Here is a 13,384-nt window from a genome sequence, read left to right as displayed (position 1 = left end):
GGTCTGTAAATGCCATAGACCCATTACACTGACGAATGTATAGACTACAACATTTATGCAAAAGTTTTATCCAATCGACTATAGTATGCAATGGCATTACTTATTGGACCTGACCCGACTTGCGGATTAAAAGGCCGTTCCATACAAACTTACATCTAGTCCGAACACCTCTCATAGAGAAACATACTATGCAGCTCACGTGACTTGCAGTCACGTGACTTGCGTGACGCCACAGGACAGACAGACTGCAAACCTGTTCGTGGCAGACAGTCGAAAATCGCTGTCCTTCCGATATGAAGAGTAGCGTTGTTGCCCAAAGACTGTATGGATCTCAAGCACACAAAATCGAGGGAACCGCTTATGCTACAAAATAGCGACTAAAAGTCAGTGGCGTCCATTTTGGCATTAAGGTATAATCAAGCCTTTCCTGTCGTTATTAGTTTTTCCTCTGCAATCATGAGTAATAAAGGACCGCTCGGCCTTCGAGATGCTTACGGTGCTAATTTTAACAGTTGTAGGTTGAGGCTGCGCCGTCCGTCCGCCAGTCTCACGCAGGTCACGCGACCGGGAGAGGGTGAAAGCCGCGCCGGGGGAGGGCAGGTCACGTGACCAGCAGAGAGGCGCGCTAGAGGAAAAGGCGACCAATGAGAGGCTGCGCTGGGCGCGTGGAGGGGAGACGATAAGAGGTGTTTCTGTGCGGCGCGCCCTTTCGGATAACGCGCAGAGCTGCTGCCGACGCCGTCCACGTTTCCCCGCGTTCGCGCCGAACGTGTGCGGTGTCCGTGACTGCAGCCGATGCCTCTGGTGGCGGCTCGGCAGGCTTCGACCAGAAAACTGGACACTCGTCAAGTAGCGTCGGAAGTCACTGCGTCTTCTCGCCTCGCAAGCTACAACGAATGTTACGAGAGTTACATGTGCATGTGTTGCACATGATGCAATTGTGTAAACGCAAGTAAAATCTACAACACGAATTTTATTATATGTAGGGAGCCTACATGCAAACAACGTTGCATGTAAGCTCCCTAAATGTAATAAAATTTCGTGTTGTAGATCTGTGTTTACTTGGTTTACGCAATTTCATCACGTGCAACACATGCACGCGTAACACTCGTAACACTTGGTGTAACTAACACAGCTTCGCTGTTCGACCATTTTCACGGAGTGGAAGGGAGGCTTTTTTTTCTGTATCTTTGTACCTCAAGCTTTTGTATCTCAGGACCAAGCAAGAGCATTCGACAGGATTGACCACTGTTACTAGGGAGTCTACATGCAAGCGCTGTTTGCATGTATAGGCTTTTATTATATTTAGGGAGCCTACATGCAAGCGCTGTTTGCATGTAGGCTCCCGAAATATAATAAAGGTTCGTGTTGTAGATTTTACTTGTGTTTACGCAATTGCATCACGTGCAACACATGCACATGTAACACTCGTAACACTCCTTGTAGCTTGCGAGGCGAGAAGAGGCAGCGACTTCCGACGCTCCTCGACGAGTGTAACAGCGCTTGAATGTAGGCTCCCTAGCCGTTACCATGTTCGGTGTCTTACGCACTTTGGATTGCCGGATCAATTTGTGAAAAGCGATGAACTCTTATATCAATATCTTTCGAATCACCTATATGTCGACAACGAAGCAAATGCAAGATTTTTTTTTCCGCTGAAGGGGACGTCAGACAGGTACATACAATCGTGACAGTGTTGTTCGTCTTGTCTCTCAACCCTCCCATCACGAGCGCCGCTGTCAGTGGATAAGGTGTTTCACGGCGAACGGGTCGAGCTATCGCGTTTTCTTTAGAGATATTTCAAGAGTTAGCTGAACGGTCCGGAGCCTTACTAAATACAACAAAAGTCAAGGCTTTTCGTCGCTTTTGAGAAGAGTTATCTAAGGATATGCATCAAGGAGACACTACGGCTGTGCTTGGTGGGATCTTTGAGTAGGGCCAAGTATCGATCCGAATCGGGGAAGAAGCACTTGAAAGGCCAACCGCGAAGTGATAGAGGGCGTAGCATACATTAAGTTCAAGACCCAAGAGTGCGCCCGAATGTTAGACGTAGTACTTGTTGACTTAGTTGCCCCGAATGACGGCACAAACTCTCACGCCCCTCATCGGCAACTTCGTCTGCGCAAACATGCCGGCGAAAGTAAAAACGAAGTTTCTGCAGTTACCAGCAAGGTCGCTGAGCTGTGAGACTCTCTGAGGAAACCACCTGTACGTACCAGAGTGCTAGTATCCAAGTGATTGCGAAAGCTCTTTCAGGACGAAGATTATGCTGGAAAGTTGATATTGTTTTACTGGAGCAGCGCCCTGAGAGGGACCTTCACCGTTGAAACACATGTCAATCGGAGGCGCCTTCGGTGTTCTACACAACAGGTGCCTGTATGGTGTTCTACGACAAGTGGTTTGAAGAAAACTTGCTATTGCAGCGATGCCCGGAAGCTCTTGCAATGAATTGTCTCCTTAAGAAGGAGTCCATTCATCGCTATGAGGCCTCCATTGTCAGATCGTCGAGGTAATGATGTCGTTTTCCTGCCACCATTTTCACTCTAGCTTTGTCATCCGACTCTTGTCATACCGCCGTCGTCATACCGTTATCATCAAGCCTTCGTGGTCACGCTGCCGTTTCACCGTCGTCATGAATTCAGTATTGTCCTCCCATTGTTGTCATGTCATCAACGTCATACCACCTTCATCGATCCATTGACGCCATTCCTTTTTAGTCATTCTATAGTAATCATGCGCTGTCTTCATTCAATCGTGATCATGCCGCCGTTGTAATGTCGTCGTCGTCACACCTCATGACATCGCCATCACTGCGTCCTCGTCACACAGACGCTATCATGGATCCGTTGTCAGATCATTGTCGTCATGCTGTTTTGGTCGTACCACCGTCGTCATTCTCGCTTCTTCACCCGGTTCTCGTAATAACGTCGTCGTCATCACTTTGCCCTCATGTCGTCGTCGCCACGATGTCGTCGTTATACCATCGTCATAATTTAGGAATCCATAAGTGAATGCCGTTGTCGTTATACGCCTTTGTCATTGAATCGATATCATTCCTTCTTCCTCATTCCATTGTCACTGCGTCGGTGTCATACAGTCGGTCATGCCTCCATTCCCACGGGCGAGCTTGGCAAGCGAGTGCCATAGCGAAATGGGATGACATCGGAGTATGTGCCATATATTCCGAGCAACGAAAGTCTCAGAATTACCACTACAGAGGTTAAATAAACGTGACTTCAGGAATATGGTCTGTCGCTACATTGCTCGATTGCTTTTCGCATTACCGTCGGCAGTAAAAGTGACATGAGTCTTGTCGTATTTTTTTTTACCTTCGGAGGTCATTTACCACGCCTCCGTAGCACGGTACACGAGTGTTCCTGCTTTTAGCCTCCATCTGAATGCATGCAGGGCTGCCGGGAATCAAACAAGTGACATCGAGCTCAACAGCAGAATGCCATAGCCACTGAGCCATCTTCGGAAGTAAACTTAACTGTTACCGCTGGAGTTGGCGAAATCGCTTTAGAGTGCGGGCAATGCGTAACATCGTTTCATCTATATTGCGCACCACTGCGCGCATGCTTCGGATCCTATGGCCGAAGCCGCTGCTTTAATTATTTACCGCGGTGGCCGCTGTGTATCAATGGCGCAATGTAAGAGCACCTGTGATCCATGGCACCGGCACACGTTACAAAAGTCCAGTCTGCACTGATGCTTCCACTTCGGCACCTCTGAAAACCTAGATGTTGCTTGGGGAAGAAATCATTGGTTCAACGTTTATTACTGCATGTGAGAAGAATATGATCCGATGGAAATACAAGGCTTGAAGTAAACTGAACAAGTCGTTGTCATGAAAATCGGAGCACCCCTTTTTTCTTATGGCTCTACAGGATGCTGCACATCAGCTACATCAAATGACGCTTAACAGGAGCATGCAGGAGCAGTCCTACCGGAAAGAAGCAAGAACCGCGGACCAACAAAGCTTCTCTTACATGTACATACTTACACGCGCTTGCGTAGACCACTTGTACGCTGTGAGATGAATGAAGTGATGTATTATGATTGGCTACTTGGTTTGAAAGACAACGTTGATAGCCGTAGTAGTTACCGGCACACGTAAGTCAAACTTGCTTCGGTTAGGTATCCTTAACCTAGTAGCTGCTTTGGTATAGATGTTTATTTGCTTTGCACCACGGCTCTCCAGCGGTCTAGTTAAGCTCGTCGACGTGTGTAGGTGCGTGCGGTCCGCGATGGGCCATGGCTAGGGTAGTCGTCTCGTAATCAAGGCGATCGCTAGCATGAATGCTGGACGCTTTAATGGTGGCCAATGAGGAAACGCCTTTATGCAAGAGACAATCTGCAAGTACGGAGATCCAGTGGCGTTGTGGCGAGTATACACAGTCGCTTTAGACGCTGACTTGTATGTCTTGTTCACGCAGGTTCCCCTAGACTCGAGAATTGCAAACCATGCAATCCTGGCTGCGCCCACGCCATCTTGAACAAAGGTGCCAGCTCGGGCTGTCACCCCTGCCTCTGTGAAATCGCTGTTGTGCGGGTGAGTCAATACGTCAATACTCCCTTATACTTTCTTACCAATATTTTTTCCCGTGTTGTGTATTCACCCATATTCATGTCTAATCGCGCTTATAGTAACTCGCTCACTGCAATTTATAGCTTGGAATTGCCAGTCGAAAGGCTTGCAATATTTATCCGGGAGATATTTCATTTTCCGTTAGTATACACGCAATTCCCAGCAGGAAAACGATTGATTCTCAGCTGGAACAAGCATACATTCCAGCTGGAAATGGCAGATCATGTTCCAACTGGAACGTTCATTAGTTCCAGCTGGAGACATGAAATGTTCCTGTTCGATCTGCAGCTTTAAACCACAAATCACCCTTTTTGTTTGTGGGTTACACCCAGGTGAAATTTCAAGGGAACATTCGTATACAGGCCCGATTAAAACTTGCTATAGCTCACATGTGTCTTAGTTGGCATGCGAGAAACTGAGTATAAGGCACGCCGTAATAGGTGTGTGACTCCGGTTTTGTTTTCCCTATCTGGGATTCTTTAATGTGCACCCAATGCACGATACACAAGCGTTCTTGCATTCCGTCCTTATCGGAAAGCACTCGCCCCGACAGGGATGGAACCCACGACCTAGTGCACAGCAGCGCTACGCCATAGCCACTGAGCTACCACGGTAGGTGATAGAAATGGGGCGTCAGAAAATTGCAACAGAAAAAAAAAAACTGGCAGGCAAGAGAGAACCAACGAAATTCTTAAATGTATGCTGTCTCTGTATGTGGCCCAATTTCCACTACATCTTAAAGTGAAACGTCCATTGTTCCAAACACTTGCGTCAACGAATGGCGTTCTGAACAAGCGAATGTATCTTGCCCATTCATTGGCTCGAACTCCGCCAGGGAAAACACAGTATGCCTAGCAGTACTACGAACCTATGAGGTAAGCTTTATTCTAAATTTAATACAAAAGTTACCTTATGTTTTAGATACACTCAAAATATCGGTTTTTCTTAAATTGGTCACCTAATTGCTATGCGCTATATAAAGCTTACTTATCGCTCCTTTTACGCAATGCGACTCCGGATTTTGTCACTTAATTTTGTGCTCTTTAAAATAATAAAATTATGCCCTCGCTGCATTTAAATTTACCTGATGTGGTACTTTAAAGTATACTTACACGCCAAATTTTATTGTTAAAACAGAGTCGATTGATGCACGCGATTTGTGCAGCCTGTGCTTTGTTCCGTAGTTAACTGATTGATTATGCTCGCCGAACGCCTCCAAGATGGATATAATGCCAACACGGAGGCCAAAGCTTGTTCTGCAATTCTTGTCACGATCGAAATGATGCATTTCCGCTTGCAAGATGCGACAAAAGTAATTTTTCCTGTACATTTTTAGTGCTGATTATATCGAGCACTTGTCGGGTGTGAAAAGTCGGAGCTGTTGTATAGAAAACTATGGGGCATTGTCGTTGCGCTGTCGGTGGTTTCGACATGGGTTTCAACCAACCACCTGATTCTTGGCGCATCCTCTATTGTACGTGCGTATGTGGCATGTTTGAGGCAAAGTCGGTGGGCAGCGCAAAACCTCGCACTAATTGCCAAGCGCCGTTCTAGCGCGATAGCGCAGTGTTTAGCGTGTCCTGCTTCAAATGCAGAATGCTGCAGTTACCAGTGTTGAAATCCCAGTAGCATCATTTGCGGATAGCGCTTTCTTTTTCCTCGCCCTATGGCGTTGGCCAAGTTCAGGTTGAGGTGGCTACCTATCGACCACAATTAAGGGTCGTCGTCAGCGTAACGGATCGGACGGACGGCCGGACGTACAAGGCAAACCCCAGTTTCGAGCATTTTATCACTGCAGCAGTAAAATACACAGACGGATTGTTAATGAGATTATGACGCCAACCGTTTTTTTAGGCAAATGACTGCCGAGGATATTGATGACCTCGGCGCGAAATTTAAAGGTGCTTTCGTTTTCATCCCTCAAAGCTATTAAATCTAACGACATTCAGGAAAACGTTCCTGTGTGGAAGCGCTGGTGCTTGTAGTAGCCGTTTCTGGTCGCCTTGGCACAAACGCTTATTTGCCAGCGCTTCTGTTCTAAAAGGAAGAGGCTTCTCGACTGCATGAGAAGAAGAGGGTTTCCTCACGAGCATGCGGAACGGTTAATTTTTCCGGACGGACGGCAGGTAGCGCACAAGGCAGTGTTGCGCATTTTAGGGATATTTCTGCCCAGAGAATGATCTGGCGATTCAGTGTGAGATATATTTATGACTTGGACAGAGACGCGCTGGCAGAGCAATTGCCGGACCTAGCCTGCCAAGCGAACTCCGCCCGTAGCAATATCACCACCACCTCCATTCACTCAAAAGTAGTGTAATGAGACCACGTTAAAAGTCTGGCAGTCATTGGTGTTCTGCGCTGAAACACAGTTTACTTCACAGAGTGCGATAAGTCAAATGCTTAAGTAATTGTGTGCCGAAGTAAAAGAAAACGAACATGGTTCTCATTCATTTTTAAACACCTTACATTTCTCTCTCTTTCTCTCCTTTTTTTTATTTCTTCCGCAGAAACCGGAAAGACTGACGGCGGAAGAACCATCCGGGAACGGCAATGCATGAAACAAGCTTGAACAAAATCGCACGAGAACAACCCGCCGCTCAGCGCAACACCGACAAAGCACACGCAGGAGTGTCCTGCCGAGTTTTGTCTGTCAAGTCATTTTATATGCACCAGCTTTTACCATGAGCTTTAATAGCAGAACGCGATCGTTATCTTTATGAAAGATTTTTATTTGTATTTGTGAACGTTAGCAAACATAGAGAGATCCCAATACGCAGAAAATCACTTCTATATTTACACTGTAAAAAGAGAAAATAAACACGTTGGCCTTTGTTTGTTGCACAATAATGGCTCTTAATGCAACTGCATCACACGTATACAATGTCGCACGAGGCTATGCAATAACAAAAAGCGCCATTACGTCACGTTCTTGCCGGTTGGCTACCAGACCAGCACCATCGGTAGGAATTAACTCTTTGGACTAAGGCATCCGAGATCTTCAGCTCTTGCGGCTCGTGCGCACGCTGATCGCGGAGGCCATTTGTGTTATGTTTTAGTCAACATAAGGGAACTTTGGCAAACATATGGAAACCATAAGAAAATAGGAAAACATAGGGAGTCAACATAGGGACATCTTTGAAACGGTGGGCATTACGTAAGTTTGTCTAAACGTTTATTCTTTCTGTCATCAAATTTCTGTGTGACAATTTAGGTTAAAGTTCCTGGAGTTAACTTAAAGGTCGTCGAAAATTTATGTTCTTGCAAAAATTATCACCAGACCTATTAGTTCAATAACCAAGGTGTCTTCGAAGCATCACAGGGGAAAAAGTATTTAAAATATCAAAAATATTAGACCCATAATGAGGGCTGGCGTGAAAATGTAGCCTAGATGGACGAACAATCACACTCGTAACTGTTGTGACTTCTTAATTTACTGGAAGTTGCTAGATGAAATCTATTATGTCTTAAAACAAAGCACTTCAAGTAAACTTTGCTAAGCGTGTAGGCAACATATGTTAGCCTTAAAGAACAATAATATTAGGGACTGGGTCATGGTTGAGAGCAAATATCGTAATTATTGTAATTATTGACCTCAAAGGTCAATAATTACATTTATTAGAACAAATCTGTTGATAGCGCACATAATTTTACAAATGACTCCTTACTCTATGCGCAATATTCCGGACACAAGACCGCAAATACAAACTCACCGCGACTAAACTGCCTAATTTTAAACAACTAGTGTACATTATTTGCACTATTTGGGGATTATTTAGTCACCCAAGCAATAATCAAACACATCTCAAGATACTTTCAGGTCGCGAGCGACAAGCGCTTGTCAGCGTGACATAGCGTTTCCGACAGGAATGTAGCGAGTACAGAATGTTAACTAAACTCTTAAGATTGATGACGTATATTGTTGAGGGACAAAAAAACTTAAAGGGGTTGAAAGTTTTTGAGTGCGGGAGCAGAAAAAGGGAGGGTGAGGCTGGACATCAGACTAGCTATATACATTGTGGGATTCGTAGCCATCATTCTAGTTGGGTGCAAAATTAAGTACTTGTCATAACTCAACTGTTATTATAATTCATACTTATCGCTTTGCTCGTCAACTTGCTGCGTGCGGCGATTACTAGTTCAGCAGAAATCCACTTGGGCAGCAACATTCATGAAAATAACAACATAGAGAGATATTTATTGACCGGAATAACAGGTGACGTTGACCTGAGCTGCTGCGTGCACTCTTATCTGCGTATACTCTGCACTGGGGAAGTATTGGGAATTGAAAGTTTTGGGATGTATGATAGCAGAAGGGGAGATGAGAAGTAGTGAGTATTTAAGTACATTGGACGGCGGCCATACTAGAGCCTCTCGTCTAGTTTCGTGTCACGCAGGAACTTCAACAACGCTTTCGCTATCCGCATTTTGTAGTTGCAGTATCATGCCATGGGCTTAGCGACAGTCGTTGCCTACAAGCGCCGGCTAGGAAATTGTGCAACGTCCGTCGCTCGATAATATTTGTTTACATAATATATGTAATATTTTCTCACATAACATGTTTTCCAGCATTTACGGCGTCTGAAAGTGTTCTCAATCAGGGTTGTTCGAGTGGCCGATGTGGACTGCGTAGCGGTGGGTGAAGCCGACGCCCAGCCAAATCCGGAGTAGCAATGACGCTTTGCTCCAGACAACCTTAGGTAGCAAACGATATTTAATATCTGGTTTGATCACACGTAGGCATCTGTGGATGTTGTCAGCGTGGGCCTTGTAGAAAAGCTTTCCTTTGTAGTTTCCTGCTACTGTTAGGTAGGCGACAATTTCCTTTTTCATAAGTATACAAAGTACTAAATCACTCAAATATACTAAAAAAACTGAAGGCAAAAGTTATTCACGCTAACCACAGTGATTATTATTTCGCAACATGAAGAAAACATTTGGTAACGAGAATGGAGCTTTAATAAGCAAGAAAATGGGGTCAACGTGGGACAGGGTGGGCGCCACCACTGCTGAAATATGGTGGGTACTCCGAATGGCGTCTCATGTTCTCTTTATAATTAGTAAACAGCAGTCAGTCACACACAAAAAATAATTACAGTCTATTTGAACGGGGTAGAAACGGGTACTGGGCCAGTTTCATCATATTTTCTAACAGAACTCAGTAATAGTAGCCTATCACAGTGTTATGGCAGAAATATTGCCTCGAGTGTGTTGCTGTCTTTGTGTTTATCTGACTTGTAGAAAGCAATATCAACCTATCAGAACATATCTTCCGAGATCATGCTGTACTGCGCCGGCGTGGGGATGAAATGTCAAGAGTCATTTCACAGGCAAGCAGCACTTGGTGACAACACGTGACAATCATTACGGTTTGTAGTCACTTTTTGGTACATTACAAACAGTGAGAAACTCCTAGGGACCTTAATCACTATAGTTCTACGCAGTTCTTTCATTTAGTGTCCTTTTATCGTTTCGTTAAGGGAGAGAAGAAATGGGAGAGAAGCAAGCCCGCTATTTATGAGCGGGAAACCTCTAGCCCACGCCGACAATCTCGGAGGTCGGCCTCTGTTTACTGTGCTGCGTAGGGCGCACCAGAGATGTCGCCACGTAGCTTCGAATGCTGCCCACAGAACACCCGAAAGTACTACTTCAAGCCAGGCGTCAACGCATTTGAAGTTGAATTGAACTGAATTGAATCGAACTGTGGTGTTATACGTGCCAAAACCAGGATATGATTATGAGGCACGCCGTAGTAGAGGAGTACGGATTAATTTTGCCCACCCGGGGATCTCTAACGTGCGCCCAATGCGCAGGACACGGGCGATTTGCATTTCGCCCCCATCGAAATGCGGCTAACGCGGCCGGGGTTTGATCCCAAGACCTCGCGCTTAGCCAACACCGCCTGGCCGCTATGCCACTGCGGCGGGTACATTGAAGTTTGACTCGCCCGCGAGGGAATTATGGAGCCGGACTGCCGAGCTTGCTGGACTTCGCAGAAGCGGTCTAAATACTTCATCTCACTTTAGATCGTTTTGCCTCTTTCATTTCACCCGCTTGGATGACTAACTGACTGACCGACCGATCCAGCCGACTGAGTTACATAACAGTGGAATAGTATAACAGCCACGTGTTGCCCTTCTCTTAAGTCAAATAAAACTAATAAGGCTACATTTATTCTATATATGAGGGCAGATTAATTTCCGCATCATCTAACACTGAATACTGAGGACTTTAGTTATGAAAACACATGTGCGCTGAAGTAGTGGAAAGTAAAACAGTACATCTTCACTACAAAAAAAAAAAAAAAAAAAATCCTGAACTTCGTTACAACGAACGGTATATTGCCGAGAAAGCTGTTAGCCTTCATTTGGTCTTGGCCTGACGCCAAGGACGAAACGTCACATAAGGCCTCTCCTTTACGAAAATCAACCATCTTGTTCACATGTCTCGTGATGCAATCTGCCGTCGGTTCAGCGCAGCTCGAAGCGTAGGTGAAAGGCAGAAGCGTTGGAAACTGGTGTACCGACACGAATAACCACAATTCTGTTGCGTTCATGTTTTATGTACAGCACTTTTATCCCCGCATAATGGTCAATTGTGGTAATCAAGAAGTCGTGCATATTCACGACTTCTTTATCTTATTTATATTATCTCACTATGGTTCAAGCATGCAGCCTCTAAAAAATACAGGGCGTTACTTCGTCCAAACGATTGATTATGGTGTTTTAGCTTGCCACATCAAACCCACCTTTTCCATTGCTCTGTTGCGCCCCATCCCGGTCGCCACGTGAAACGAAATGGGAGCCGTTGAATCTCCGCTGCGATAAGCAAGCGCGCTTCGTGAAGGGGGAGAGGTAAGGCGGCCGACCCAGCAATATTGCAAAGCAAATGTGTTAAAAAAGTATTCGCAGTTTCACCTGAAAGGCGAAGCATCAATTGCGATAGCAAATTTGTAGAGAGCTATACGGAGTAATGATAGTAGCTTTATCAGCTGTATAAACTTGGACATGCAGCAGCACCGGCAACACGCAGAACTGTTGTCGACGCCCTCGGCGTTCTTCCCGCGTTCGCACAAAATGCGTGCGGTGTTGGTGACTGTTGCCGGAGCCTCTGATATAAATAGGCACTTGGTGCCGCAGCTAAACGTCGCCTCCCTTCCCTCCCCCTCCCCCCCCCCCCCCCCCGGCCTTTCGTGCGCCAGAAGAAGGCGCGTTTGCTCTACATATATGGTGATGGTAAAGGAGGAAAGAGACGCCTACTTCTGCAGCCCTTAGGGAGCACGGCACAGAACGCGCGTGTGTGCTCCGCCGTGCGTTCACTCCCCGTGAAAGCACGCGTCCCTCGCTCCCTTTCACTCGCACATACAGCGTTCGGCGGCGCGCGGCGACGATTTCATCTCCACTGACGTCATACGGAACCTCACGGCGACGGCGACGGCGACGCCGACGGCAGAAATCTGCTTTGGAGTGTCCATATAATTGCTATCGCAATAAAAAAAAAGAAATAGCTGGCAGAACCCACGCCCTGTGGGAATCGATGTTATGCGAAGCAGTGTGCGGGGAACCTACCAAGTTGACGAAATGACCACGAGAGCACCAAGACGTAGGCGGCTGTTTCATGACCTACATGACACGCATGTCATGACATTCATGTCATGACCTATCATATATGTTTATCATACACTCTTCTCATAATATGTCAATTTTGCTACCTACCAAGTTAACGAAATCACTATGAGAGCGCCGAGACGTAGGCGGCTGTTGCATGACGTAAGTACGTCCCGCAATTATCATTACGCCAACCACTTCCACATGGCCTTACTTTACCGTTTGTGCCTACCCATTGGTTATTAAAGAAGGCATTGAATTGTTTTGTTTGCTCATCTGTTCTGTTTATATGAAGTACGATGTATTGCATGTGTGGTACGTTATATTGCATTGTATACGTTCATACAACAGTTGTACGCGTGCCTACGGGTAAATAAATTTCCTTGTCAGCGATTTCTCGTATGGGATCCCCGACAACCGTGGACGCTCAGTTGCATTGCGGCGTCCCACTTTTGAACATTTGCATGGGCACGTGCACGCACTGCCGCCAGACATCTAACGACGCATTTTCGTCACATACGCACTCATCATCGCCTAGGATATGCCTATGACGCCTGGTAACCTCCCGGGTGCTTCTTACTTTGTGCACTCAGCGCAGGCATCACGTGCTTGCTATCACTGTCGTTGTTTCCCTCTTTGAGTGAAAGTGTACTTCATAAAAGACATTGCACATTTAGGGACTGTATTTGCGAATATGCGACAAAGCTGCCACTGTTGCCTCAATACATGTTTCACTTTAATGTTATCACAAATTCTTCTAAAAGAGTGAGCAACTAACTTTTTATGGCGATAGCAATTATATGGGCACACAAAAAATGTCACAGTTTCGCCCTAAGGGCGAAGCAATGAATGCGATAGCAACACAGCAATGTCATACGAAGTAAGGTGAGCGGCTTTGGTAGCAACAACACGCAGAACTGTTGTCGACGCCATCGGCGTTTTGCCCGCGTTCGCTCAAAATGCGTGCGGCGTTGGTGACTGTTGCCGGAGCCTCTGATATAAATAGGCACTGCGTGCCGCAGCTAAACGTCGCCTCCCTTCCCTCCCCCTCCCCCACGGCCTCTCGCTCGTTGGAAGAAGGCGCGTTTGCTCTACATACATGGTGATTGTGAAGGAGAACAGAGACGCCTACTTCTGCAGCCCTTAAGCGAGCACGGCGCAGAACGCGCGTTTGTTCTCCGCCGTGCGTTCA

At 46.2% G+C, this 13,384-nt stretch overlaps 1 long non-coding RNA gene across 1 annotated transcript; it reads left to right on the top strand.

Moving 5' to 3' along the window:
- The first annotated feature begins 2,645 nt into the window (after window positions 1-2,645).
- LOC119434427 (uncharacterized) lies at window positions 2,646-7,435 on the top strand. Its single transcript, XR_005188605.2, has 2 exons — window positions 2,646-4,552; window positions 7,096-7,435. It is a non-coding gene; the product is annotated as an uncharacterized LOC119434427 (long non-coding RNA).
- Window positions 7,436-13,384: the final 5,949 nt, after the last annotated feature.

This window comes from Dermacentor silvarum, unplaced genomic scaffold (assembly GCF_013339745.2).
Source record: "Dermacentor silvarum isolate Dsil-2018 unplaced genomic scaffold, BIME_Dsil_1.4 Seq1061, whole genome shotgun sequence".
Lineage (NCBI taxonomy): Eukaryota > Metazoa > Arthropoda > Arachnida > Ixodida > Ixodidae > Dermacentor > Dermacentor silvarum.
The sequence above is the reverse complement of the archived record's forward strand: the minus strand, read 5'-3'. Positions and strand labels throughout refer to the sequence as shown.